Source organism: Ips typographus, linkage group LG5 (genome assembly GCF_016097725.1).
Source record: "Ips typographus isolate SLU linkage group LG5, UJ_Ityp_2.0, whole genome shotgun sequence".
Taxonomy (NCBI): domain Eukaryota; kingdom Metazoa; phylum Arthropoda; class Insecta; order Coleoptera; family Curculionidae; genus Ips; species Ips typographus.
The window spans coordinates 6,279,220-6,307,061 of record NC_138426.1 but is presented as its reverse complement, the minus strand read 5'-3'; the positions used below and the strand labels follow the sequence as shown (position 1 = coordinate 6,307,061).

Sequence of the window (27,842 nt, the reverse complement as noted above, 5' to 3'; positions counted from 1 at the left end):
GGATTCGAGGGAATTTCGAAATATTGTAACATAGTTATTACACTATGTTCCGTACTAGCTTTACTTCGGACTCCGCCAATATCGGGCTTATGTAAACAAGATCGGCATATCGGGGTCATAGTGTGGGTATAAATTCAGCTTCGAATCACGTACAAATCACCGTATTCTGGGGTCTTCCCTAGGGGGAGATCACTGATCTCTAGGTTAGTCTGGGTATGCCTTCTGTGTAACGTGGAGCAATTGCAGCAGCCTGAATAAAGGAAATAGCACGGGCAGGCTGCACAAGCATGACGTTGTGAAGATTGTAAACAAATCACCAGGCATTTATTATGGTTGAATGGTATATTACCTTATTTTTAGAGACTATTAGCCGATCAATATTTCAACAGAATGATTTATTAAAAGTTTGATAATATTTGGATAAATGGTTGAAAATAAAATAGTATACAAACCATGGTGAAAAGTGTAATCTCTGTCTAGAGACACCTAATTTAAAGTTAAGTTTAAAGATACCTAATTTCTCGACAGAAATCAAACACTTTCCACCTGAGTATGTAATATTGTCACGATCTAATTTTTAGTCGTAACGCGGGGACGTGTAGGCTGGGGTCGTAGTCAAGTTAAACTCAAAGATTGGATAACAAAAACAACAACGTTTATTCATAGAGAAAGATTAAATGAATACTGAATTTATAAGACGCATTGTCAGACATAAGTTGGTTTAATAGAGTTTGTACTTACATGATAATTACTTCACAAACCATTTTGGACGAGGGTAAGTGTCAGGTTAGAGTTCCCTCAACTTTCGCGACCGAACCGTTTAGTTTTCGCGGATAATTTCTGACTAACCCTTCCTTCCAAATTTATCGGCTATTTATTGTAAGGTATTGCGATCCCTTAGTCAGTTCAATTTCTTAATTGCTTGTCTAAGCACTTGGATCATTGTCCGAACAATTGATGACTTATTGCTGGCTGGCGATTGCAACACCTTAGCTAGCTTCCGTTCTAAAAAGGTTCGATGTTTACCAAGTTCTTCTGCAGGTCCAATGCCAGAGAGCATTAACAGCTGAGGAGTGTTAATAGTTCCACATGACATTATAACTTCATTAGACGCGTAAGCATTGTACGTTTGTCCGTTTCGAAGAAATTCTACACCAAATACTTGTTCCTTTTTTATTAATAGCTTAGTGGCTAAGGAGTTTAGACTGGTTGAAATATTTCTTCGTTTAATTGCTGGTTTAATAAATGAGTTGCTCGTGCCCGATCTAGTGTTATAAGAAGAGTAATATTGAACTCGTCCAAAACAAAGTGAATCCGCACCGTTATAGTCTCGTTCGGTTAGGTTCACGGAACCCATTTATTATAGTGGCGCTCTAAAACGACTAAAATATTTCCTAAAAACGTAACTCGCGCTTACCCACCAAGCCAGGAATATCTTCAGTCAAGCTGATAGTTTGTAATCCATTGAAACCGTGATAGTCGACATCAACATTATGATTAGTAAAGTTCGCATGTTCTGACTTTTTAAAATAAGGTAAAACGTCCTTGTAAGACCAACCTATATTGCCAAGTTCCTCCCATTTATCGTAATCGAAACGATTTCCTCTGGCGTACATTCCTGCATTAATGCTGCTAGAACCTCCCAGACCTTTTCCTCTGTGACATATGCATTGGTGATCGATTGACCCTTCAAATTAGTAAAGCTGATTTTGTAACATATTTTTTTACACTCAGTTACAAACCTAAACATGCATGTTTTTGCTTAGTAGTGTTATATCCCCAATTCCACCGGCTGTACGTATAAAAGGGGGCTAAGCCAAGAATGGCAGAAGTATCAGAGTCCTCTGCGTCGGCTTCGATTAGTAAAACCGAAAAAGTTGTTTTCAGTTAGTCTATTGGCTAGGACTCCCCCAGCAGTACCACCTCCCACAATTATGAAGTCAAAGGTTCCAAACTTTTCTAGCAATAACCAAAAAAAAAATACTTTTTTTTTCAAACGGACGTGTACAGGGTGCTGCATTTTCGATGGTTTTACGGGGTACAGAGAAAACGGTAATACATAGAAAAAAAGTAGCATACGTGTTCTGATCTCTTTTTCTGAGCTGAGATGACTGGCGAAAAGTGGGCGGCGCAAACTTCTTTTGTTTCAAAGATACAGGGGTTTTATACATATATATAGGGGGTTTTCGAAAATTGGTCATTTTTGAACCTTTTCTGTATTTCAGTTGCTCTTAAAGTTATCAAAAAAGGAAGAACGGTTCCCGGTAGTAGTTTTCATGTAGAATCCAATGGCGTAGTCAGTTTTTTTCTATTCCGTTTAGTTTCTGACATATGACAGTAAGTTACATTTTTTTAAATGGAACATCCTATATATTTTTACGTTATTTAATTCAGTTGATTTTTACCTTTTCAACGGTGTATTACAACATATAAGTTTGAAGAGGTTAATCCTGTTATTTTAAAAAAAGACCTTTGCTAAGCTAAAAAAAGGCCAATATCTAAAATACCAAACAAAATCGGAAATCATATTATATGTATATAAATCTTATTAAAAATCTAAGTTTTCTACCGTCACGTTAATAAGAAAAGTGGCCATTTCTATTTTCTACTATTTTTAAGGTAGAAGTTGAAAAAACTGTTTATAAACGACATGTAACATATTAATAAGAACATAGCCAAATTTTGTTTCGACTGTGGGTATTTTTATACATATTATTTAGTACTTTTTTGTTAAGGAAACGTTTTTTTTCTAATTACTAAGATTAACGTTTACAAACTTATATGTTTTAATACACCGTTGAAAAAGTAAAAATCAACAGAATTAAATTAACTAAAAATATACATATAGGGTGTTCCATTTAAAAAAATATAACTTACTGTCATATGTCAGAGACTAAACGTAATAGAAAAAACTGACTACGCCATTGAATTCTACGTCAAAATTTCTAACGGAAACCGTTTTTCAAGTACTCACTGGAACACTGGAAAGTACTCACTTTCCACCCGGGTAAATGTCACTTTCCACCCGGGTGAATGTCAATATGAGTTTTGTCATATCTGGGCTTACTTTTTATAGTTGACTGTGCCGCCACCTCTGCACCAGCTCGCAGCTCAGGTGATGATATATAACATCTGCGTCTTCAGAAATCTCCATGTTAAAAGCACTTTAAGAAACGTTTCAGCTCAAAATATTAAAGACAGAATAGCATAATAATGACGTTGTCAAGATTGTAAACAAATCACCAGTCGTTTATTATAGTTGAAGTCATAACTACTCGTGCACCTATACTACCTTATTATTAGAGACTATTAGCAATCAATGAATTGACAAATGGTTGAAAATAAAATAGTATACAAACCACGGTAGAAAGTTTAATTTCTGTCTCGAGATAAAGTTCACCTCGACTTCGTCTCGGCGAACTACCTAATCTCTCGACAGAAATCAAACATTTTCCACCTGAGTATGTAACTATTACGGCCGGTGTCAATAGCAACGGCCGAAAAAAAAGTACAGGGAAAAAGTAAATTAACAATCACTATGTCACTGTCTACGCTTATGGCTGTGTGCACCAATTACAGCAGTACATCCATCCATATCAGTGATGGCAATCTTCGTCTCCCAATTTCATTTTCGCGTATATGAAAAAATGGAAAATATTTCTGACAAGAGTCAGTTTATTATTTAACGTCACATCAACCATGCATAACCAGCACACATAACAATAACAACAATAACAATAAACGTCACCGTGATTGCTAGACCCTTCTCATTTTATTTATCAAAAATTAAGAATTTCTAAATGAATATCGTTTGAACAAAAAATGTTGTGTAGACATCGGCCGTGAAATAATTTTTTCGTCCTCAAGATTGTTGTCCTCGGCCGTAAGACGGCCTCGGACGCCATACTTTCTTTCGGCCGAAAAAATACCATTTCACGGCCTAGGTATACAAATAACTATTTGTTCAAAAACCTTAATGACTGATACTATTTTTTTTCAGAGATGTTTACCATTAAGAAATTAAATTTTTAATACAGTGTGTCCCGCTTTTCATGACTACACCCTGATATATAAATTAATAATAATACGATTTTCTTTAAATTATGGTTGTGTTTGTATGTCAGAAAAATGAAGTAGTTGGCATAATAAACATTTATTTACCATTGGCGTGCGCAATATAAATTTGTAAAAAAGACTGAATTTTGTTTATGCTAAAATCAGCTGTTGAAATTTTAAAAATATAGACTATGGGGTTTTTGGGGATGCTGAATCTGGTAGAGGGTGGGAGGCGAAACCGACCCGGAAGTCATGCGAGAGCGGGAATAGTATACCAGGTGTCCAAGAGCACCCTGGACATAGGAAATTAACATAGGAAAACGGTTTTGATTTTTTTGCGCCTGTACGATTGATTTGATTGAAAAATCGTATTAATGAAAGTTGTGGTACCTATCACGGACTAGTTTTCTGTAGTTTTTTCAGATCAGATTTTTCGGATCTCTAACTTGAGCCCTTTCGTCGTAAAACACGAACAAAAATGAGAAAATTTAAACTTTTGGCCTGCACTGTATAGGCGGTTGTCGGGCAACGGGTAAACAGGTCATTGTTCCTAGTACGGTTGCTCGACAACCGCTTATACAGTGCAGGTAAAAAGTTAAAATTTTCGCATTTTTGTTCGTGTTTTACGACGAAAGGGCTCAAGTTAGAGATCTGAAAAAACTACAGAAAACTAGTCCGTGATAGGTACTACAACTTTAATTAATACGATTTTTCAATCAAATCAACCGTACAGGCGCAAAAAAATCAAAACCGTTTTCCCATGTTAATCTCCTATGTCCAGTGTGCTCTTGGACACCTGGTATTGTACAACAAGGGTAAAAAAGATGATAAAGATTTCTTTACGCACGCTGAAGATTGTCTAGGATTCTGTATTCGTTCAACCGTTGGCAATTGCCTACTTATCCGTTCTCTAAACTGTTAAGGAATGAACCAATATTCCTGTAGGAGTAGAAAAAAAATATTTCGGACGAGTAATGAACGATACTGTTCATTATCAGACTCTGAAAAACGTTTACATCACTTAAACATATTATTAGGTTAATACCTTGACATTGGTAGTGACAAGTTATTGTTGTTATAAAATTAATGCTTGTAGTTGTCGTATTATGACATTTTATCCAAAGCGCACTGGAAAATGACAATGTGTTATAACCGATTTTAGCTGCAACTTGAGCAACTTGAGCTCATATTGTAGCATAAAATCAGCATCAAGTAAAATTCATAATTCATTCCATATTGGACAGTAATCTAACACACCAGACTCTTAAAAAAATGGTTTATCGAAACCCCACCAGTTAAAAACAGCGCACCGAAAATGGGCACTTTCGTGCGTCCTCACGGAAAAAATAAATTTTCTCGATTTCTGTCAGGAAAACCGCACTCAAAAATTATAATCTTGATATACAGAGATTTTTCTGTGAAACTATACTCGAAGTTGAAAATGATTTGATTTCTGGATTTTCTGGATCAGAAAACTAAATACGTTTTGCTATAGAACAATTTGGCTTTTCAGTAACAATATACTTATCCACTTTCTTGGTGTTTTCATAAGAACGCTTGATATAGGTTTCTAAAATACAATAGGTATTTAAAAAACACCAAAAAACTGATCTGTCTGCAAGTGGTAAATGCCTAAGCAAATTTCTATATGTCTAAAATAGCTTCATACCTACGACACAAGCATCACGAACAGTAACAGTTTGCGGAGAACTTTTCCGCGACAAATAACAAATGTATAAAATTACATTTTTTGATTTCGATGTTTTTATCAGGTGTAAATAAAATAGGAACAAATTCTATAAGCCAACGATAATCCGGTTTTACTGTAGCCGATTTTTACTAAATTCTAGTACTAGAACAAATGTATAGAGTGCTATTCTTAACCAAGGATTAATTCATAATTTTACTGCAGAGCAAATATACGCGAAATAAGCATTTTTGCATCTTCTTCTTCTTCTTCTTCTTCAGCCACTTCCTGTCCACTCCTGGACGTAGGCCTCTTTCATGTTTTTCCATGCCGTCCTGTCCTGTGCCATCTGGAACCACCTATTTCCCGCTTGCTTTTTGATGTCATCAAGCCATCTTGTCTGTGGTCTTCCTGTGCTGCGCTTGGTTTCCCTTGGTCGCCAGTGTGTTAATCTATTTGACCATTTAGTTTGGTCTTGTCGGGCCACATGTCCTACCCATTGCCATTTCAGCTCTGCAATACGTTCTATTATATCTACGACCTTGGTTCTTTCTCGGATTTCTTCGTTTCTCTTTCTGTCCCTGAGACTAATACCCAGCATCGCCCGCTCCATCGCTCTTTGCATTATTCTGAGCCGATTTGCGGTTTTTTTGGTCATTGCCATCGTCTCAAGGCCATAGGTCGCCACCGGCATTATACAGGTGTCGAAAACTTTTCTTTTAAGGTTAATAGGGATGGTACTATTTCTAAGTATATGCTTCATTTTTCCGAACGCTGCCCAAGTTAGTCTTATTCTTCGTCTTATCTCCGCCGACTGGTTTTCTTTGCCTATTTTTATTGTGTGTCCCAAATATATATACTCTTCCACGTTTTCCAATTCTATCCCATCTATAAGTATGTGTTCTTCGTTGTTACTTATTATTTTGGTTTTTGAGATGTTCATTTTTAAGCCAACCTTTTTTGAAGCATTATTCAGTTGTTTTACCATGTCACTCAATTCATGTCTGTTATTACTTATCAGGACGATGTCGTCGGCAAATCGGAGATGATTTAGGTAGAACCCGTCGATGTTAATGCCTTTTGTTTCCCACTGTAATGATTTGAAGATGTTCTCTAGCGCCAGGGTAAATAATTTTGGAGATATGGTGTCACCCTGACGTACTCCCCTATTCACTTTGACTTTATCTGTTTTTAAATCTTCATTTATTTTGACATGAAAAGTGGCATTTTCGTATATATTTTTCAATAAATTTGTATATCTGGAATCTATTCTAGCGTCGTCCATTGCTTGTATAAAGGCCCACGTTTCAATAGAATCGAACGCTTTGTGAAAATCTATAAATGCCAAGTGAAGGGGTACGTTGTATTCGGTTGTTTTTTCTATGAGTGTTCTAATAGATTGTAGGTGGTCTATGGTGCTGAACCCCTTGCGAAACCCCGCTTGCTCCACTGGCTGATATGCGTCCAATTTATTGGTTAGCCTGTTGGTGATAATCTTGGTGAGGAGTCTATACAGATGAGAGAGAAGACTAATTGGTCGATAATTTTCTATATTAGTATTATCTCCTTTTTTAAATAGCAGAATTACTTCTGCGTTTTGCCAGGCGTCCGGAATATTGCCATCTTGCAGACATTTATTTAAAAGAATTTGTAAAGACTTCTCGACGACGGCTCCCCCCATTTTTAACATTTCACATCTGATTTTGTCTTCTCCTGGGCTTTTTCTATTTTTCATTTGCGTAAGGGCAACCTGTATTTCTTGTCTTGATATTTCTGGAACGTTCTCCGATCCTACGTTGCATATAATTGTGTTCGTAGCTCTTGGGTCTGGTCTAATAGACGTATAGAGACAGCTGTAAAACTCTTTAATGTGTTCCGCGATACTTCTGTTGTCCGAAACCATGTTACCCTGGGGATTTTTCATTTTGGTAATCTTGTGTTTGCCTGAGGATAGTTTTGACCTTAATACCCTCATCCTCTATCGCGTTTTCGATCATCCTGGTGTTATACGTTCGAATGTCTTTTCTTATTTCTTTATGGATTCTTTTATTTAGTTCCTGATAATCTGGTGTGTCTCTGGGAGTTCTTTTTCTTTGTTCCATAAGTTGCAAGGTGTCTGGTTGTATTTTAGAGTTCTTTTCGGTTTTTGACTTCGCGCAAATCTTTTTCGTCGCAATGCAGATGTCAGTAGTGATTTTACGGTTAAGTTCATTTATGTCCATTTTATCCAAAGTTTCGGTTGGTTCTAGTTTCTTTCCCAATTCTTCCTGATATTCTGTCGCTCTTTGTTTAAGTTCTTCAACGGTAGGAAACCTTTCTGCTCGAATGAGTTTGTTTCTTTCGATTTTGAGATTGAAGCTAAGAGATGCTCTTACCAGCCTATGATCGCTGTTCGTGTCAAACCGGTTTAGTACTGAGACGTTTGTGCATATTTTCCTGTTGTTCGAGAGTATAAAATCGATTTCATTTCTGATTTTGCCATCAGGGCTTTTCCACGTCCACTTCCTCTGTTGGGGTTTCTTGAAGAAGGTGTTCAGACAGTATAAGTTTTCCTTACTTAAGTAGTTTATGAGCATATCTCCTCTTTGGTTTCTTACACCCAGACCAAAATTTCCGATGTTGTTTGAGTCGGTTGCGCTCTTCTGGCCGATTTTAGCATTGAAATCACCACTTATTATTTTATAGTGAGTATTGTGTGAGTCCATGGCTTTGGATATATCTTCAAGAAATGTTTCCATCTGTTCGTCATCTGCCTGGCTTGTCGGTGCGTATCCGTGAATGAATTGGATACTGTATCTTTTGTTTAGTTTAAGTATCATGTAAATAACCCTGTCAGAGATCGAGATGCATCTTTGCATAGTTTCATTTTATAGGGTACCAAAGTGGCGCCTTTTCAAAATTACAAGTGAAATACAGTAAGCAGCAGTAATTAAATAATAATTATGAAAAATATTTGACAATAAGTCAAATTGAACTTTTGGTACATAAGTTGTATCTCCGTAGTAATAATTTAATTTTGTACTGACGTAGATTGGTGTAGCATTGGTCATAAAATACAATAATTATTTAATCCACAAAAACATTTTTTTTTAACACACCCTGAGCTTAATCTTGATTTAAATAAGCACTTTGAGATACGACCTAAGGTACTTACTTATCGGTAGTGTATTTGTCTCATTACCAAAGTATGCTTGATTATTTAGTGGAATCTGGTAACTTTCAAAATTTTGTACAAGCGCCACCACTTTTTCATATAAAACTTCGTCGTAACTGGCATCACTTTCCATAAATATAGAATATAACACGGCAAGCACTATCAGAAATACGATTTTCATAGACATGATTACATAAATACAGATTGTACACTGAGTGACCAGCAAAAAAAATTATCTTATTAAATATTCAAATTTAAGACTAAGGTCAAATTCTGATAGTATTGTCCAATACTATCGAAATATAACCAACAATAACATTATTTTCCGTCTAAATTGCGTCGTTTTAAGATACGAGATTAATAAGAAATTTATAGCTATTTATGCACCAAGGGCGTTAGAGAGAACATAATGTCCTAATGGACATTGTACTCTCCCTAACACCTTTGGTGCATACAATGTTTTATGTTTCACCTAATTCAGCAACTATTTACTGTTTCTGGCCTTGAAAAGTAATGTATGCTTTTACCCGAGATTTTAACTTTTTTATTTGAACTCTTATAGATTTCTCTAAAACTCCATTAGAAATAGGTTAAAAAATACTACAAAATGAACCAAAACTGGTCTCTCTAGTTCTTCATGTTACCGAGATATTCATATTCAAAATGTAGTAAAAAAGGACTCCTAATACCCGCCCAAAAATTAAAATTTTTAACGTCTTTTTTTTGTACTTATTTTACCTAATTTAAGGTCCTTTGGTTCAAATAAGTCTTTTGCTGTGCATTGGAACCCTCCTGAAGCAAAATAAAATATGACCAAAATTGCACTTTTAGCAAAAACGGCATTTGTTCAATTTTTGAATGATTGTATCTTTTTTATTTGAACGCCATTGGAAAGAGGATAAAAAACACTACAAAATGAGGCAAAACTGGTCTCCCTAGCTCTTCATGTTACCGAGATATTGAATTTCAAAAAGTAGTAAAAAGAGACCCCTCATACCCCCCCCCCATTCTTTCAATTTTTTTTTGAAAAATAAAAAATTTTAAGGTGCTTTTTTTGTACTTATTTCATCCAATTTAAGGTCCTGTGGTATAAATATGTCCTTTGTTGTGCATTGGAACCCTCCTGAAGTACCGACGTAATTAAGGGCACCCTAAGGTTCACTTATGCTAAGTTGTGATTTGACTGTGACAGATCAAGTGCAAATTTTCATAGTCAAATTAAAGCCTAGTCTAGGGTGCCCTTAAATATGTCGGTGTAATCGGCCCTAAGCCCTCCAATTGTGTAGTGTAGGTAGTTGGAAGTGATTGCCTAAAAAGGCCTTTTATTATTTTTCAAGAAGAGCATTATTCTAACCTCACTTTGGATTGTCAATTGTCAGTTCTCATTGTCTATGCGCGGCGCGCATCATGACATTCACGAATGTTCGTTGTTGTAACCAAAAAATATTAGTTCGGTTTTCAACTTGGAGCGTACGTACTGTACGTGAGTTTCGTGAGTGCCATTTTTTGTCACTAAGAAACCATGTTTCTTGAAACGGTGTTCAGAGAAATTTGAAGTTGACGACCGAATTCCGCAGCCGCAGGTCGAGTGGAGATGGTGGGACCTCTAAGTGGAAACGTCGATTCCTAAAAGTATACGGGGAATTGTCTTGTGCGGTGCACTTCCAAGAGGCGGAAAGGGTGAAAACCTAGAAGAAGACCACGTGGATGTGACAGTGACGGTTATAGTTTCCACGAGGAATGACTTACTCGGATCGTGCCCTTAACCGATTTTTAGACTTTTTTGTGTGTGTAAAGTAACTTTTGTGAAAAATTCTGGGGGTTGGGGAGTACAAACTCTACTCTCTCTATTTAACTAAAGCTCTATCAACTATAGTTTCTGAGATAGCAATGCTAATGCATCGAATTTGCAACACCCTGTATAGTGACTCCTAGTTTTTCTCTAAATTTCAGGAAATCTTAATCTTGTTACGCAGATTTTGTAACAGTATTATTTCTTAGTGTTAAGCTTGGCTCATTTTTAAGTTTTGAAATACCAGGTGTCCAAGAGCACCCTGGGCATACGAGATCAACATGGGAAAACGGTTTTTTTGCGCCTGTACGGTTCATTTAATGGAAAAACGCTTTAGATTAAAGTTGTAGAGCACATTTTCGGCTATCAACTTGTAATTTTTACAATACCGTAGATTTGACCATTAAGACGAAAAACGGATCTAAAATTCGGAAATTTTAAATCTCGCGCCAAGCGGTCTTTAGCAAAATTCATATCCGGCCGTGCTACCAACCTTTCAAAATCATAACAAATCTTCGTCCGTCATTCTCTAATCAAAACATTTAAAACAAATTTATTTAGTCATAATTTTGAGTTACTACCCACATAATGCAAAGAAAATAAAAATAAATCGTTATAAAGATACTTTATCAGTAGCCACAGCCCAAAAATCTGGTAAGTAGCATTTATAACATGATTCAATGTCTTTACTCAACTTATTTAGTTTGTACCAAAGTTCTTTAAGAAAACACTGGTTTTGCTTGCAAATATTTAATAAGGACGATCGAATCACCTATCTCAAGCCTCTTCATAACACTACCAAACGATTTAAAGTGATGAAAACAGTGGACAATGAAGCCAGATCTTTGAAGATAAGTTTTCTACTGTACAGGGTGCTGCATTTTCGATGGTTTTACGGGGTACAGAGAAAACGGTAATAGATAGAAAAAAAGTAGCATACGTGTTCCGATCTCATTTTCCGAGCTGAGATGACTGGCGAAGAGTGCGCTGCGCAAACTTCTTTTGTTTCAAAGATACGGGGGGTTTTTGAAAAATGGTCATTTTGGAACCTCCTCTGTATTTCATTTGCTATTAAAGTTATCAAAAAAGGAAGAACGCTTTCCGGTAGAAGTTTTGACGTAGAATCCAATGGCGTAGTCAGTTTTTTTCTATTACGTTTAGTTTCTGACATATGACACTAAGTTATATTTTTTTAAATGGAACACCCTATATATTTTTAGGTCATTTAATTCTGTTGATTTTTACTATTTCAACGGTGTATTAAAACATATGTTTGTAAACGTTAATCTTCGTAATTAGAAAAAAAGCGTTTCCTTAATAAAAAAGTGCTAAATAATATGTATAAAAATACCCAGTCGAAACCAAATTTGGCTATATTCATATTAACATGTTACATGTCGTTTTTTAACTTCTACCTTAAAAATAGAAGAAAATAGAAATGGCCACTTTTCTTATTAAAGTAACGGTAGAAATGTTTGTAACTTAGATTTTTAATAAGATTTATTAAAAATATTTAATTTTCTGATGTGTTAGCTTATATGATTTCCGATTTTGTTTGGTATTTTAGATATTGGCCTTTTTTTAGCTTAGCAAAGGTCCTTTTTTTAAAATAACAGGATTAACCTCTACAAACTTATATGTTGTAATACACCGTTGAAAAGGTAAAAATAAACAGAATTAAATTAACTAAAAATATATAGGGTGTTCCATTTAAAAAAATATAACTTAGTGTCATATGTCAGAAACTAAACGTAATAGAAAAAAACAGACTTTGGATTCTACGTCAAAACTTCTACCGGAAACCGTTTTTCCTTTTTTGATAACTTTAATAGCAAATGAAATACAGAGGATGTTCCAAAATGACCAATTTTCAAAAACCCCCCGTATCTTTGAAACAAAAGAAGTTTGCGCAGCGCACTCTTCGCCAGTCATCTCAGCTCAGAAAATGAGATCGGAACACGTATGCTACTTTTTTTCTATCTATTACCGTTTTCTCTGTACCCCGTAAAACCATCGAAAATGCAGCACCCTGTACAGGGACAACAACAAAGGGGCCAAATACTTCCTTCAAAAGTGATGTGATTTAGCTTCAATGTGCTTAACTTCATGGACTATCATCAGTGAGGGTATTCATCAGTGTTGTAACTAAAACTGAAAATGATTCAGTGTTGATATCTGACTTTTAAATCTGAAAATTTGATCTGACTGTGAAATATGTGAATAATCTTAAACTGGCTATAAAACCTCTGAGAAACCCCTTCTAGTAACAGAATATGGACTTACACAGTCAAATTATCAGCCAGGTGGCAAAAGTTTTTGTATATGTGTAGGTATAATCGAAAAACCAACTTTTCAATTGAGCTATCTACATGCTGTTCTATTTTAGGTTTATTAACAACATTATAATTGTGTTCTTTTTTCCAAACACTCAATTGATCCAAATAAAACTTTGTACACTGAAGGTTTGTTTTAATTATTTATTCACATTTCAAGGTACAGTATACATTTTCTTCAAGTGAAAAGCTTAGGTACAATAGGTGGCAAAGAAAACTGGTCTTACCACATAAAAGGTGATTGTTCCACAGATTGAGTGGGTGAACCTTTCACCATACAAGCTATGATAAAAACAACTTTGTCTTACTAACCTAATGTTTGTTTGGACAGTAGTGGAGTTCCAAATTAGCAAAGGTAGGTGAAATGTAGTGATTGAAAGTCTCTAAAGAGAAACAATTTGCTTCTAATTCAATATACCATTTCACAGGACATACCTTTACCAATCAAATGTGAACTCGAGTTACACATTACGTGCAAATAAACTATTTTTGGTTAGTAGACATTTTACAAGTATCCTTGTAGGTGAAGGATGTTCAAGTTAACAATAGAGCTAATTAAATATCAGTACTTACCTTACCCTGTAGAACTAGGGAAAAAACATTGAATCAGTTATAATAATAGCTATTTATGTAACCAGTTACGAAAAGATCGATTTTGTGTAACGAATTAATGTTTGTAGGGCGAGCGCAGCGAGGTCCTACAATTTGAATGAGTTACACAATAAGACATTTTCGAAACGTGTTGCATACATAATTTTTTCTAATTTTGACCAAAAAGCGGTAAAAACCATCTTTTAAAGTGATTTAACACAAATATTGACTTTCATAGCACCTTGTATAAACAGTGACAACGACTTGTTATGATGGATGTCGCCCATATGTTTCTACGGAAATGCATAAAAACAGGGAGTGATGAAATGAACTTTTCATAACTAGTTACATAAAGTAAAACGTTTTGTCACTCTAATCAGTTTTGAAAAGTGTCACTTTATATGCCAAAATTAGAAAAATGCCTTTTTATTAATATCATACACTATAAAAACACTTAAACCCTAATGGTGTGTTGAGAACACTACAAAAAACAGAAGGAGACAATAAAACTAGCAGTCACATAGGTCACTAAATCGCACCATTTTTGAGGGAAGTATTTGCCCACTTTTGTGGTCCCTGTATAGTAAAGCAACTTATCTTCAAAGATCTGGCAGGTTTCATTGCCCACTGTTTTCATCACTTTAAATCGTTTGAACTGTTAAGAAGAGGCTTGAGATAGGTGATTCGGTCGTCTTCATTAAATATTTGGATGCAAAACCAGTATTTTCTTAATAAACTTTACTCCAAAGTAAATAAGTTGGGTAGAGACATTGAATGAGGTTATAAATGCAACTTACCAGATTTTTTGGACTGTGGCTACTGATAAAGTATCTTTATCACGATTTATTTTTATTTTCTTTGCATTATGTGGGTACTAACTCAAAATTAGTACTAAATAAACTTGTTTTGAATGTTTTGATTAGAGAATGACGGACGGCGATTTGTTATGATTTCGAAAGGTTGGTAGCACGGCCGGATATGAATTTTTCTTAACGACCGCTTGGTGCGAGATTTAAAATTTCCCAATTTTAGAGCCGTTTTTCGTCTTAATGGTCAAATCTACGGTATTGTAAAAATTACAAGTTGATAGCCGAAAATGTGCTCAAAAACTTTTATCCAAAGCGTTTTTCCATTAAATGAACCGTACAGGCGCAAAAAAACAAAACCGTTTTTCCATGTTAATCTCCTATGTGGATTGAGGGTGCTCTTGGACACCTGCTATATCTGGTGGTTTTCTATTTAGTGGTCGTAATGCAGAGTATCATCATTTTGTTGAAATTTTTGCATGTTGTTGAATAATGAATAAATTATTTGTTTTTAGTTATTGGTATATGTTTTTTTTTTGTTTTTTTTTCACTAATTACCCAGTAAATGTAAAAATTTTATAACATTTTATATTCATCTAACCGTAATTATTTTAAAATAATCCAAGTCTCACAAAAAATTTGCTTTCACTTTGGAACATCGGAAACCTTACTATTTAGGTACAGGAACATGATATACCATTTCATTTTCATTTTAGCGGTGAATTTAGAAGCCTGAAAATTTAGCAATTTCTTGTGGCCACATTTTTCCGAAGCGTTACTATGTTGTATAGTTTTCGCGAAACAGTCGCGTGCTCTGCTTGTTGGAACACCCTATACTGTATTATACATTATTTAGGAGAATTTTTTCAAAAAACATTGGTTCGTTACAATGTAATTTGGCAAACAAAATTGCGGATAAATGTAAGGTCACTAGCATTTTAGACAAACAAGAAAGTTAATAATAAGCTAATGTTCTGGAATATTGCCCATTGACGCAAAATGATAATTTCAACGACTTTTTTATTAGGCTATTCCGAAAATTTCCGAAGGTTTGTTTATAAAAAGCTTGCAACTTGCAACTTAATGTTTAACTAAATAAATCCGGCTAGTCAATAGGTCGCTAGTTAAAAAATACATTTCCAGACGTTATCCATTGCATCCCAGTAAAGCGAAACTACCAAATCAACTGAATGGATAAACCGACAAAACGGCATTAACGATCTTTAGATTAACAATTCTGATACTACTGCGAGTACTGTTTTGACGACGGTGAGTATTTTTATGTTTTCTTTTTAATCTAATACTCTTTTTGAATTTGCTTAAAATATACCTTGATTTTATATAGCTTAAAGTTGATTTTTTATAATTTTCTTGTTACGCTCAATATCTAAACTATGGTATTATTAAAACAAAAACAAACATACTTAACCAAACCTATAAAGAAATTTTAAAATTATTAATCTGTGCTTTTCTAATTCCAATTTTTGTTCAATCTGAAAAATCCTTTTTTCTAATTTCAAATATATACAGTGTGTTACAAATCCAATGCATTAGCATTGCTATTTCAGAAGCTATTAATTGATAGATCTTTAGTTCAAGGGAATCAAAGTTATGCATTTATTGGTAAATAATTTGTTTGAATTTGTTGAAAAAATTAAAAAAAAAAAATATTACATAGGGAGATACGCAACAAAAGCCGAAAAAGTCTAATTTCGTTTTTCATTTTTTTACCGCTTTATATAATTAATAATTTTGAAAAAAATGGTACTTTCTGGAGGCATTTTTTTACGCTATTCAAGGAAGTAATTTTAGTTTTCAGTTCGACCTTTCGTTTTTTAGATACCATCATCAACTTTCATTTTTCAAATGCGGACATGGACTTTTTATTTTGTATTTTGACGTCCCAAAACTAATGATGTGCCACATTTGTCAACAAATTATACCTAGTGCATTAGGTAGGTAAAGTGCTTTATTGTGCAAGATGTCACAAATGTTTAGTCGTATTGACAAAGCGTTAAAAAACAATGAAATACTATAAAAGACACTAATAAAGGATACTTGTACAAATTAGAACTAACGAATTGTAAGAAATTAAATAGCTTAATTCAATTAAGTGCACTAAAAATAAACAAAGTACAAAATCGAGTCAAATATAAGCATGTATTTAAAATGTACTAACCTACTACTTAATCAAGTACCATTACTAAATACCAAATTAAAAAAACATGTTCATATACAGGGTGTCTCTAAAAGGTCTGTACAAAATCCTATGACATATTCCTGACATCCAAATGAGCTGATTTAAAGCAACTTACCTTAGTCCGAAATTGCTCCGCTTTCGAGATACAGGGTGGTAAAGTTAAAAAATAAAAATATATATTTTTTAAATTTATTGTACATTTTTTAGCATATTACTTTCAAATCTGGTAGATAGAGGTCTTTTTGAGATGCCAAACCCGAATTTGGACACTTACAATTTGAACAAATTTCAGGTGACAGTGTTTCGGTACAGTATCGAACACTAAAAACCGAAATAACTCGATAATAGATTTACATTAGTTCTTAACAGGAGTAGAGCTCGAATCAGATGAGAAAAGGCCACCGCATCATCAATGACGCAGTTTTTAAAACTATTTCTTTCTCCTTCTACAGTTGCCGTCGCATTAGATATAATCAGAGGCGTCCTATTAAAATATTCCCGAAAATAAATTGTTAAGCGGTCAAAAAGCCACTTGGCAACGTAGTACGGTTTTTACTTGGACACAATTAAAACAGATGCGGCAGCGGCCAGGGACAGATGGACCTTTTTATATGCTTTTACTAGCCGGCACTCTAAACGGTGTTGCCAAGTTTAAAAAAATGTAGTGGCGAACAGGGAGACTTAGGGGGTTAGGTTAGGTTCCGTTTTAGTCTGGTGTTTTGGTTGTATTGTTGATGGTCGCAGTTGAAGTTCACACAGTGTTATGAATGAAAAACGTTATTTTGTCATAATGTCTTCCAAAAAGGTTGGAAGGAAAGGTGTTATCATACACAGCCAAGGCCGTGAAATCGTCAGTAACGTCTTACAATTTATGAAGAAAGAAGCAGAAGGAGTTTCCATTCCTTTGAAAAACTTTTTGTCTTTTATTTTCTTTATTAAAAACGAAGAAAACGTTTCATTTTACTGATAAAATAATAGCACACCACTGACTGGCTGCAACAACTTGGAAAGTAACGAGAGCAGCAATATTTAAAGCGAGACGTACAGAGATCGTGACATCATCGTTTGATGACGCCTGTGGCCTTTTCTTAGCTGATTCGAGCTCTACCTTTTTTGCTTTAAAATGTTTAAAACCTCATTTTCTTAAAAAATAAATAAGAAAATTACACCAAGAAATAATGTACGGTCAGTTAAAACCATTAAAAGTATACTGTAAAGCGCCATCTAACGGCAGCAGTAAAAATGTGTCCAAATTCGGGTTTGGTATCTCACAAAACCCCTGAGTACCAGATTTGAAAGTAATACATTACAAAGTGTACATTATATTAACAAATCTGTATCTCGAAGACGGAGCAGTTCCGGACAAAGGTAAATTGCTTTAAATCGGCTTATTTTGATGTCAGAAATATGTCATAGGATTTTGTACAGACACCCTGTCTAATATTTAAAAACATAGTAGGCAAGTTTAAAAAATGTCATCAACTTTGTAAAGAGCTCTTCCTGCCAAGACCTTCGTAACCGAAGTTCGGAATATATGATTTAATAACAAGGTTCATTGCTCTTTTAACACTAAAAATAAATTTAAGATTATAAAATATTTATCAAAATTCTACCGCAAATACAAAAAACATGGGAGTATCTGAAAAATAGATAATTAACCAAAAACGTATTTTGTTTAAATGAATGAAATGTACCATAGCAAACTCTCTCATGTTTGAAAAAGCAATGAACCTAATTATTAAGGTATATCAAACTAAATTACCTTCTTATATGACAACATGTCAATTCCAAATGAACATACTGGGTATAATTTTTTGACAAGTATGGTACATTAGTAGTTTCGGCAGGGCTGTAGCTACTAAAAAAGTAATAGAAAGTCCAGATCCGTATTTGTCAAATTGAAGCTGATGATGGTATATAAAAAACGAATCGTCGGAACCGAAAACTAAAATTATTTTCTTGAATAGCGTAACAAAGAGCCTCCAGAATGTGCCATTGATTTTCCAAAATAATCGGTTTTTGTCGATGTCTCTCTTAACGTCTATTTACGGATGTTAAAAATGGTGAGGTTTTGTTTTTTTGTTTATCAATCCCAATCCTCTAACCGGTTTCGCGGTATTACGGTGAACATCAGAAAGGCTAAAGGCTAAAGGGCGTGATAACCAAGGAACAAAATTTTCATACCAGTATAGTCAACAAGATGCTAGACTCGCTAGCTGTTGTGCCACATCTGGTGCCCTCAACACTCAACTCTAAAAAAAAAATATATAAAAAAATTGATTAAAAAAAAATATAGAAAAGTAGGGAAAATATAGGGTTTTCAAAGAAGTAAAATGAAAAATAAGTTTTTTAAACAAAATTATTTAGCAATAAAATGCGCAACTTTGCATACATTTTACTAAAGCTCATTGAACTATAGTTTCTGAGATAGCAATGCAAATGCATCGAATTTGTAACACAAACAATGTTTCTTATGGTTATGTTAGTTATTTTTGGAAAATTATGATATTTTTCCGTAAACAATTAAAATCTTACTAGTAATAGAATCTAATAGCTAGATTAAAACTCCAAAAGTCAATGATCATCAGTTACGATTGCAATTATAAAACGTAGGAATGTAATAATTCCATGGATACTAAAACAATTCAATTATTTGATTGATATTGGAATTCATTTCTATCCTAGGTTAGTGTTTAACACTTAAAATGCTATATTCTGAGGCAGAAAAAATAATTTGATCAGTTTTTATTAAAAAAAAAAACGTTAATTGGTGAACTCATACGCTTCTGAGAGAGCATTTAAAATAAAACAAGAAGATACCTACCTACTCTGATGTAAAGGAGGAGGAAGGGGTGCCACAGAGATGAATATTGAAACGAGTTGTGTACCTGCTGTAGAGAATTTTTCAAATTCGAAGGTTTTACAGGGTATCTGCAAAACGAGCAAAAATTTAGCGATGCCGCAAACCTGTGCTCGATTTTTGTGAATCGAACAATGATGCAGTCGTACCTACACAGTGTACACAGTGATTTTAAAAATATGTCAATTTGCAATTCCCCTCGTATTTTCTTTATTATTAGAGACGCAGAAAAGCCACAAATGGCTTTCCATAGATAATTTAATCTTAAACTAGTTTTAATGATGTGAACCAAACATACATTTTCCTAATAGAACACCCTATATATTTTTGCAGATTTGGAATAAGCAAAAATATGTAACACTATAGAGCTAAATTGAAAAACAACGTAGAAATCGGTAATTTTAATTTGTTGGTGTAATTGGCCGTTCTTAAGATGGGAAGTGTTATACAGGGCGTTTTACGATAAATAAGTCATATTTTAGGGTTTGATTATAAATAATAATAAAAATAACTCTAGTGTGGTACTCCAGAATCAACTAAAACACCCAACGAACACTAGTAAACCAATCCCCTATACTCATATAACATATTCCTGTATGTTCTCCGCTAGCCGCGTATTTACTAATGGCACCTAATGGTTTTATGATTTTCTACTAATGGCTATTGATTATTCTTATAGCAAACTCATGCAGCTCCCACATCTAGTTTGCTATACCTATAAACCATTGTCCAAATACCTATGTGTCGTTATTGATAAATAAATCAAAATATATTTATTTCTTCAAAACGGCTGCAGATGTTTTCATAATAATAATACTAATAATAATAATAATAAGCATTTATTTCCAACAGGTAATAGGACCCACTTACAGGAAATGAACAATACATTAAAAAAATAAACAAAGTACAGGGCGGGCAAATTTCGATGTTTCTATAGGAGATCTCGAAAACTATAAGAGATAGAAGAAAACTGATATCCAAGTCTCGATATATTTTTTTGAGATATGTTTAGAGCTGTATTCAAACTTTTTAAAGGAAAATTAGTTTTTGAGTTAAGTGCAAAAAAAGGATTTTTGTTCATTTAAAAATACTATTTTAATTTCGTTATTTTGGATTGTAGCTAAATATAACTGTTACATTATTAGGACACTTTTTCGCATAGATTCCAGTGACGTAGATGAATTTTTTATAAACTCATTGTTTTTTGAGCTATCACATAAAGTTGTATTTTTTTAAATAGAAGCTTTTTCTTACATGATTAAATAGCTATTTATGTAACCAGTTACGAAAAGATCGATTTTGTGTAACGAATGAATGTTTGTAGGGCGAGCGCAGCGAGGTCCTACAATTTGAATGAGTTACACAATAAGACATTTTCGAAACGTGTTGCATACATAGTTTTTTCTAATTTTGACCAAAAAGCGGTAAAAACCATCTTTTAAAGTGATTTAACACAAATATTCACTTTCATAGCACCTTGTATAAACAGTGACAATGACATGTTTTGGTGGATGTCGCCCATATGTTTCTACGGAAATGCATAAAAACATGGAGTGATGAAATGAACTTTTCATAACTAGTTACATAAAGTAAAACGTTTTGTCACTCTAATCAGTTTTGAAAAGTGTCACTTTATATGCCAAAATTAGAAAAAAGACATTTTTTTTCTCTTTAAAATGAGCTATAACCAGTAGCGTTTCATATTGAAAAAACTGCTTAATTTTAGAAAAACAACAAAGCAATATAAAAAATAAAATACATCATTCTTGATTTGTAAAACACTGTCAATGTCAAAAAAACTTAAGGCTAGGAAATGTAACGACTTAATTCTAGGGAATACAAACAAGAACTCTTAAATTATTTTTTTTTAAATAACCGTATACTTAAACTTAAAGTAAATACTCAAATTGTAGTCCATTATTTGTCTGACATAAATTAGAACGCTTGCCAACACTTTAAATTGCGTTATATACAGGGTGTCCCATAACTATATGACAATCTCTCGGGAGCATACAGGGGAGGTCAAAATATATCGATTTGTTCATATAAAAATGTTTCCTAAAGTCACTCCTAAGGGAGATATCGAGCCTTAAAGAACTGCCTTCCAATTAACGTTTTTGGCCGTAACTTTTGAACTATTTTGTATATTGTAATGATTTTTGGGTTTAATGTTTTATCGAACGAGATATTCTATTTTGACATCAAAACCAGGTATCTCGTCTTAGTAGAAAGACAGGAACTAACTGGTACCTAAGACACAATTTTCTTAAACTTTGACAGCTGTCATTATTTTCAGCTGCAAACGCCATTAATGGACACTCTTGACATTTTTATCGAAAAATTGTTTCTCTTAAATTTAATCCATCCATAATACCACAGCTCTGGTATTATGGGCTGGAGCACCATCTTGTTGAAAGAACAAATTACTACTACTACAAAGTAATGGTGTGATCAACATATTCAAAAATATGTTGTTGTAGAATGTCTAAATATTTTTGGCCATTGAGATTTCTTTGAAATGTGATATGCTAAAACGCGGTTATCATGTAAAGCACACCAAACATGAAATCGAAATCGCCCTTGATTTCGGACATAGACTGCCTGATGTAGATTTTCATCGGACCAATAATGAGCATTATGCCTATTAAAAATTCCGGCACTGGTGATAAAACTTTCATCTGTTCAAATTATATTTCGCGAAAAGTTTGGATTTTGACGAACTTTCTGAGAAAACCACTGGCAGAACTCTAATCTTCTTTGAGAATCTGTTGCCGAATTTCGAGCACATTCCGAAAATAGTTAACTATACCGGGTGATCCATTAGAAAAATCACCATTATTGGCTGTAGCTCTTCTATTTGAAGGTTAAGAATATTTTAGTACTAATTGTTTGCTTCAACGTTTTAAACTACATCAAATGGCTATCTCAGTTTCTTTAATTACATACAGAGAAGCCCAAAAAGTGGGGTTGGTCAGTCCCCAGTGAAAGACCCTGTACCACCCATTTGTTGGTTCTTTAAATATGGATTTGTTGGTAACTGGACTCTGGACTCAATAAAAGTTGCGAAATTGTCTGGCTTTAATAAGCTAGCAGATTGGCTTTATTCCCCAGTTTCTTTCAAATAGTATGGTATGGTCGGAGTTTTCTACATTAAATTGAGAGGGCTACTAACTAGAGTGACCCTTATTATTGAGTAAATAGTGTCATTTGTTAATGTTTTACCAAAGTCTTACAATATAGGAGTACATTATTGTATTAATATGCCTGTCGCTGTAATTGATTTCGGTTACTTTCAATTTGAGGTTAGATTTTAATCGCAGATAATAGATGAAATATTAGGGAGGTGTGATAGCGCTACAGCAAATTCGACTGCTAAAGACATTATAATCATTCAATTCTTAAAGTAATAATATCATTCAAATTGCTAAACAAATAGTCGGAATCGGACTAAATACAGCTTGCTGAGTGAATACAGATTATCCAAATGAATGGAAATAAATTAGAAATAATCCAACAACAAAATTAATTTTGTCGACGGTTTTGGTATTTGGCGTTTTGGCAACAGCGCGCTGAAATGTTTACCTACTTGATATTTTTTTCATTTTTTGTCTTTGTCCCACCTTTGGAATTCTCTATGTTTCTGTGTTCGTTATACGGTTTTACTATGGTCGGATTTGGATTTACCACACCTGTATAGGTTTTAAAATAAGTAGCATGCTTCCTGCTTACAGGCAGGTTGTTGCACGTCGCATGCTATTTTTGTGTGAAAGCCCACTCATTGCCGGCTTTGGGCTACAAATTGACATTATTACTACTTATTACATTATATGTTTTAAATCTGAAATACAAATTACTGTTATTATTTCTGATAGTAGTATTATTATTATTATACACTTCTCGACCTCTTCAATTCCTTATTAGACTAGTCCTCACATTAAAGTTTTGGACAACATGACTCTACTAACGTAATTTTTACCCACAGACTGCGGGATACACACATCTTTACCGGGTCATTCCATTTCACAAAGAAGCAGCTTCATTGAACCACCAATACCAGACTGCCACAGGTTCCAACTTACACACATGAGTCGTTGAATCCAATCTATTAGACCTAAAACAAGCTGAGTTTGGATATAGATTTATAAAAAATATATGTTTTTGAGGAACAAACAACTTGAGATCCAAAAATGCAACCTGGACAGTTGAATAAGGCGGGCGCTCATTCGTTCTCATTAGAATCATTTCTAGACCCTGACTCTAGAACTTACCAAACAGAAAAAGTAAAAGTTAAAATCAATGGCAAAGTAGTTGAGAAAACACTTAAGGAGGTGTACGAATACATTGAAAACGAATATAGTAATACGATTAACCCCAACAAACAGAAGTTTTTAACTGATCATCAAAAGCTTATAAATAATGAATATGTTTTATTAGGATACCATGGTACAAATGAGATAGCGGCATTATCTATTATGTTAAATAGCCTCCAGCCCTCTACGAATTTTAAACCATCACAATCCCATTGGCATGGTGTTTATGCAGCAGATAACCTTAAACTGGCTCTAGGGTATGCCGTGTCTCCAAATTATAAGGAGTACGACCATACGCGGATACTAGCAGTATATGCTAAAAAGAAAGACATTAAGGATATTGGTATAACTGCTGCCTTTATGTCAGACATATTTGATGCTGATAAAAAAGGTTTTAAATTAAATCAAAAAGCATCCAGTACAATTATTAGTGGCAAAGATTCAGGCTTTGACGTAAATGAGCTCATAATTAAAAAAGATATAGAACTTAAAACTGCTATCCTTCCCATTATAACTAAAGATGACTTTGAAGCTGTAGCTAATTTCTTCAAGTTACAAGAATTTGCTCAGAAGATTATAACGAACGCAAACAGTATACCTTTTATAAACGATATTGCTAATATAGAACATCCTGAGCTTGCAGATCTTTCACAAGAGAACAAACAAACCGTACAAGACATTCTTAAACTTAATAAACTTGTCAGTAAACTTGATGGTTTACTTCGGCCCAAAACAAAAAATACTATAGAAATTCAAAATACTATCAAAGAGATTAAAAATATTTTTATGCCAGAAAATCGGCAAAGTGTGCTTTCTGATCTTGATTTAAACGAAATTAGAGATTACTTTTCTCGACAAAATAATCTCTTTATTGCTGTAAACGATTTCAGACTTATTAAAGACACCCTCAAACTCAAAAATCTTCCTGACAATGCTTTAAGAAATGCAAGAGCACTTCTTAAACTACCAAACCTTTCTAATAATGCATTTAAACGTATACAAATAAATTTAGTGCATCAAGAAGATTTGATGGAAGCTATAGAATATTTAAAACTTATTAGAAAATTTGCAGATAAAAACAATTTGAAAACTCCTCTTTTGTCTGACGATGAAGCAGCAAATTTACGGAATATAAATAAAGAAGAGATTTTTAAATTCCCAAAAGATGTTTTAATAGATGAATTAACTGAAATAAACAATTTTGCAGGCAAACAAGATTTTGCTAATAAGAGTGCTGTTGATGATCTCGCAAAAGTCCTTGCCTTAAAGGATGTTAGTAAGGATGATGTTAAATCTGTAATTGGTTATTTTTTGGTGAACGAAAATAATGTTTTGAGTGCTGTTGAAGACTTTAAAGTTATACAAGATATCATTACATTAAAACATCTTCCTGATAATGCTTTAGTAAAAGCAAGAGAACTGCTGAAAATTCCGCGTCTATCGGAAATTGGATTTAAAAAAGGTATAAAAGATTATTTTTTAGCACAACACAATTTATTTGACTCTGTAAAAATTCTTAAGGTTCTTAGGGACGATAAAGAAAATTCCCCTCCTGTCGATAAACTGAAAAACCTTCTGTCATTGAGCTCCCAGGCTAATTTCGATAAAATTTTAAATTCTGTCTTTCCTGAAATAAAAAACACTATTTCCAATAACTTTAAAATACCTTTAGAACATCCACTTTTAAACTCTAAGCTTGATAAGGCAGGTGAAAGTGGAAGCGCTACGATATCATACTACACTCCTGCCAGACAAACACGTTCTTCGGAGCCTAAACCAAAACATAAGGTAACAAATTTGCAAGATGGTCAAATTAAAAAAGATGCACGAGGTAGAGATCAATTCGATTCACGTAATCAGTTATCTTATGTAAAATCCTCAGCAAGTACAAGCTACTTACGTTTCTGGCCTGTCACTATTGCAAAGAAAGCTACCACAGCATTCTCATCGTTTTTATCTATTGGATGGCTATATAAAATGTATTCCTATGAACCTGTATACCCAGATCGCTTAACACAAAGTGAGGAATGGGTTGAAGGTAGGTTTTCCATATTGGAAGTGGGCGATCAAGGACTTAAGACTGCTAATATAAATGGTCTTTTGAACTTAGCCTTATTATTGGTACGAAAATTTACAGGATATACTCCAAAAGCTTCTCGAGTACTATCAAATCAACATGAAATAAATATAAAATTTGACATACAGTCAACTGCGCTAGTAAATGAATTTCTAGATACTGTGTTGAAGCATGCTAAAAGTTGTGGAATTGCATCATGCATATCTGATATTTTTGAAGATAGTGATTATTATTTTAATTCTATACAACTGGTGCGGCAAAAACTAGCTGCAGGCAAATTAAAGGAAATTCCACAATTACTGTATTTGAATCTTGTCCAGAATAAAAATATGAAAGAAAAATTACAAAAATCAGCTCAGGCACATGCTAATAAATTATTAACTATTTTAGCAAAAGATGTACCTAATTTACAACAGAAATTCCTTAAATATCAGCCAAATTGGTTAGTTGACGCAGAATGTCCAGGAAGAACCATGTCTACTTATGCTTGGAATAAAGCTAATATTTTAAATCAAGAAGTTTCAGTTAGGCAACAACAAGAATTAGTTGGTCAACAATGTCAAGTTTTAATGACTGATGTGACTAATACAGAAATGAATACTACTATATCTCAAAAAAGTAATGCATATTTGATGTGAAACTATTTAAACATTATTCGGATATTAGTTTACTTGTGTGCTAATTCCTAATTGCTCACAGTGCAGATACTAGTATAGCTACAGTTTTAAGTCAGTTGTTGCTACAAGTAAAACTCATATTTTTTAATATTTTCAGAACGTGAAAATATTGAACCGTCAAAATATTTGCATGTGTAACCTGTCTAGCCAGATATTTGGCTTAATAATTGTACTAGTAGATGATTTGCTCTTTTAAAATTTCGTCTAATGATCTTTTTGTGTTTGACGTTACAGTGACTTGTATAAGTTGCTATTTTAGTGTTAATTGTAATATGTTATACCTTTATTCAATTTTTAGCTTTAATTTGTGGTTTGTCGTTGAAATAAATATATGATTTGAGTGTAATTTGTATTCATTATACCCCTCGATCAGGTATCCAGACCCAATTACTTCCAAGTAAGCGCGTAATGTTGGTCAATCAGGATAAAAAAAAGGCGAAAACACCCCATGACGTAAATATTTCATACTGATCGTAATATGCTCTATTACGTAGTCGATTTCAGTCCGGGAAATGATTCATTATGTTACATCGAGGTCTTTTAACTAAATGAAAAGGCCAGAGAATAACCACTTTAACAACTTATATTTAACATCAAATACAAAACGTGCTTGGCAGCTTTAAAAACAGAACAAAAACCAAAACAAAAACAGGAATCAAGTATTCCCAACCTTTTACACCTAATTCAACCTTGACAGTTAACACACTGTTTTGACATAGACATGACAACTGACCGATCTTATACGTAAACTCCTGTGGCGACACTGTCAGCAGTGTCAGCCGGCAAGAAGCAAAAAGAAGAATAGGACGCAAGGACCTGACTTCAGGGCGATGACGAGACACTTTAACTCAGGATTACAACACAAGATGGACGATTCTTGCTCAATGCTTACGTTTTTCGATCTCAATCATTTTCTAGTTAGTTCCTACAAAAATCTGTTATATTTGATTCTATATTGAATTCGAAGGGATTCAATAAAGTGGAGTGTTAAGTTGGTGAAGATTATTATTTTCCTTCTCCTTCTATGACACCCTTCATTGGTGACCCCGACACAAAAGAATCTACAAGCCAGAGTCAGACTTACTTTTTGGACGTTCTAGAACGCTGAACCATTCGAAAACTCACAACTCTCGCACCACAATGGCTACGGAACAACAAGGTACTTCATCATCTCTATCACCTTCAGTTGCAGCACCAGCTCCTACCCACATGGTAGAGAGAGTATCCTTAAAAGTACCACCTTTTTGGCCAAACGAACCGGCACTATGGTTTGCTCAGTTAGACAGTCAGTTTGCTATT

At 34.0% G+C, this 27,842-nt stretch overlaps 1 protein-coding gene and 2 long non-coding RNA genes across 3 annotated transcripts in view; 2 read left to right on the top strand and 1 right to left on the bottom strand.

Annotated features, from left to right (window-relative positions):
• The window catches only part of LOC145729571 (rRNA methyltransferase 2, mitochondrial-like), a 195,580-nt gene that overhangs the window by 125,026 nt on the left and 42,712 nt on the right, over nt 1-27,842 (top strand). The gene's annotated exons all lie outside the window — the stretch shown is intronic.
• Nucleotides 1,026-9,087, bottom strand: LOC145729549 (uncharacterized). Its single transcript, XR_014178403.1, has 3 exons — nt 8,898-9,087; nt 1,743-1,959; nt 1,026-1,687 (listed from the first exon to the last, which is right to left on the bottom strand). It is a non-coding gene; the product is annotated as an uncharacterized LOC145729549 (long non-coding RNA).
• LOC145729091 (uncharacterized) lies at nt 15,461-26,884 on the top strand. Its single transcript, XR_014178264.1, has 2 exons — nt 15,461-15,688; nt 23,462-26,884. It is a non-coding gene; the product is annotated as an uncharacterized LOC145729091 (long non-coding RNA).